This window comes from Galendromus occidentalis, unplaced genomic scaffold, assembly GCF_000255335.2.
Source record: "Galendromus occidentalis unplaced genomic scaffold, Mocc_1.1 scf7180000075917, whole genome shotgun sequence".
NCBI classification, from domain to species: Eukaryota; Metazoa; Arthropoda; class Arachnida; order Mesostigmata; family Phytoseiidae; genus Galendromus; species Galendromus occidentalis.
In genome coordinates, this window is record NW_003803907.1 from 1 (window position 1) to 3,319 (window position 3,319).

Sequence of the window (3,319 nt, forward strand, 5' to 3'; positions counted from 1 at the left end):
AGAAGGCACACGCGTCGAGCTGTGCCGCAAAATCATCGGCAGAACTCGTCAGGACTATTCAAAGATCATCGTCGAAGATGCTCAACTCCCAATCAGCCCGGCGGAGTTCCTCGAACGCATGGATGTCATCAGTCATTCAATGTTCTTGAATAGCGTCCTGCTACCTGGAGCGAAGGAGCTCATCTATCACCTGTACAAGCACGGAATCCCAGCCGCTGTTGGTACCAGCAGTAACCTAGCGTCCGTCGATCTGACGTTCACCCACCATAAAGATCTCGAGAGCTGGCTCCAGCACGTGGTCAGTGGAACTGACGATCCTGAAGTTCTCGCTGGCAAACCGGCTCCTGATGTTTTCTTGGTTGCCGCTAGAAGATTTAATCCAGCTCCCAAGCCCGAGAACTGCTTGGTTTTCGAGGACGCTCCCAATGGGGTGCGGGCTGGATTATCCGCGGGAATGCAAGTTGTCATGATTCCGGACCTTAAAGTGGTCACCGACGAGCAGCGCAAGGAACCCACGATATGCCTGGATTCTCTATCAGACTTCAAGCCAGAGCTATTCGGCTTACCACCTTTCGACCCAACTCCCGCTCCCGAGTCTCCGATACGTGAATCGGCACCGAAAAGACTTCGCGAAGTCAGTCCAACCCCTGTATCGGCTTCCGAGAAGCTCAGACAAATCGTCTCGGAATTGTAGGACTTGTTGTTCTTCTTTAATAAAGTTATGTGTTAGATATTTTGAGTGACCAGCCCCAGATAACTGAGTATTTAAATCTTTCATGTTGGCTCCAAACTTGAGCTGTTTGGTTAAGCGGCGCTCGATTCGATTCTTGCTCGTAGATCCGCGCTTGAGAAGCGGAAAATATGTCCGGGATTATGATACTCCCCTCATCCCGTAAATTTCATAAATACATGAATTCATAAATTCATCCTTCATGACAAACTCGAAGGGTGGAATCCAATCATTTCAGCCCCTCGTTTTTCGCTCATTCGGAACACTCCTCATACAGAGAAGGTGCATCACCTGGAACTTGATCTTTAGATTTAGACCACGTTCCATTCTACCCAGGTAGCACCGACAGATGAAGCCGGAGCTTCTCGATATCCTTTGAACTCGAAAGCTTTCATACGTAGTTTCTCAATCCGTCCAGGCTGGAACACCCTCTCTGGTTTGCTGGAGGAGATGGGGTTCGTAATAAGTACTGCGGAAGCAAAGTATCCGGGTGCATCTCACTGGAGACGGTCCTGACCCAAGGGCAATCATGACGATGAACTTCAAGCGTCTTTATCACCACACGATCATGAACTTGTGGATGTACCCATATTTTCAACACAGAAATGTAGGTGCAAACATCCACCCTGCATTCCAATATAGACGATGATGAATAACCGCACGGAATGTACTTCGTCTCTGCTACTACTTCTGCGTACATGGTCTCATCAACCCATGGGCAAACCATCTTGCCTCTCCACGATCGGGAGGTGTCTTGCGGTCCCGTTCTATCTGACCGTCTCATGCCAAGGATTTCGCTCCACGGTAGCCCAACATGCGGGGAGAGCCGTACCAGTGATGGATGCAGCTGGCGGTCTTTCCGAGTGTTTCAGTATGAGAGTCCACTGTCCTGACGAGAGTTAGTCGATGACCGATCTTCATTATCTTTCGAAATCCCAACGAGGCACAGAGAACTAGCTTCAGAGGAGCCTCGCTGTCGACCAGGAATTCGTTCCCTGTGCCCACTACATTGTCGCAAGCGAGCAGGCAAATCTTTCTTAGACGAACATGAGAATTTCATTCGGAGGGTTCCCATGACCGTCGACCATATGCCCCCAGAAAGTTCTATCCGTGAATCCGCAAGCGCCTTGGATTGCCAAGTTCCTGAGACTCCTCGAGGATCTGACCTCGAAGCAATCAATATCGGACGCGGAACAATCGAATCCGAGTCTCTCGAGTCTCTTTGGGTTTTCCTCGGTCACCTCGGCAGATGAAATCAGGCTCCTGAGATCCCCGATGTCCGGCATGCTCTCGACCCTTGAAATCGTCGTTAAAATCGCGCGAGACGAGATGCTGCAAAGTTGAGACTCCCAACCTCAAGCCCAGCCAAGGGCCCTTCTTCTCGAGAAGTTCGCTCAAGTAGAGAGCCCTGAGTTTCTCAAGCGTCTTCATTGTATATCAAGCATTGATTGCCTGATGAGATCGGCAGAAGAAAGCCTCAGATATTCCGAGTTCAGCGCTTCGCAAATCAGTCGTTCCAGATGGCAATCTGCGAAAGTCAGCGGCGTTCTCAACCAGTAGGCAATCGGAAGCCTGCTTCGACAGACGTTCTTCGTGGCAGCGTTGGATCTCCGTGGCAGTCATGTATCCTCCTCGCTCCATTGGTTTCTCATCCGAAATCGGTTCGAAGAGGCAGCCGCATAAACCTCTCGAGACGACCTCGACGGAGGTTAGTCTCAGGCCGCAACCGACTATGGGATAGAACTCCCCCAATGTGAGATGCAGCCGACCAGCTGCAACTGGCGATTGTTGCCGTCGACTTCAGCAAGTAACTCCATGTCGAAGTCATGAACGTTGACTGGGAATGAAGTTTATGTCCTGATGATCCCTCGCTATCTCGCGACGCTTCCGAAGTCCTCAATCGCTCCAGCTCCTTTCGTGAATTCTAACTCACCCTGCGTAATTTCTAGGTTTGACTTTGTCCGCAAACTCTTACTCAAACAATCCATGGCGGCTTCCATATACATAGTCCACCCGCAAGACAAGCCGCGTATCTCTCAGCCGAGAATCTACCGCGGTCGCGGTAAACTCGGAGTCTTGATGAGTCCACAAGAGACGGGATTATCTGCAGGTCGAGGGAATGACCTACGATCTACCCACGATTCCTGCACGTCTCCTTGCGCCTTCCAATCACTGTTTCAAGCAGTGCCTGCCCGGTAGGGTCCCTTGCGATCGAGCTTCCGAAAGAGAGACTCACGACGGCACGTGCGAACGTAGGGCGATTTCGAAGCGCCACGGTGAAGGGGAGCTGATCCCACCTCTATTCTTCGAGCGGTCTCGCTTGGCGAGCCCTCTGCTGGTTGGTGCGCAGACAATTCAAACGGGGAGCCGGACGCCCAGAGTCCGTCACCGAGTCATCAGAGAGCTCATGAGGAACTCCCATTCTGCGATCGCTGACAGTGACGAACAACACTCTGTGCAGACAGCATCTCATCGAGCTCGACCCTGAGCCCTGTTGCTTCCGAGGCTAGCTCAATGAAAAATGTCTCTATCCGCCTCGGGATCGCCCTGTGGACTCAACGTTCACTGATCTGGTGAGGCTGGGCGCTC

The 3,319-nt window shown here is 51.6% G+C and overlaps 1 pseudogene; it reads left to right on the forward strand.

Moving 5' to 3' along the window:
* Positions 1-10: 10 nt before the first annotated feature.
* On the forward strand, positions 11-751 carry LOC100905167 (pseudouridine-5'-phosphatase pseudogene; annotated as a pseudogene).
* Positions 752-3,319: the final 2,568 nt, after the last annotated feature.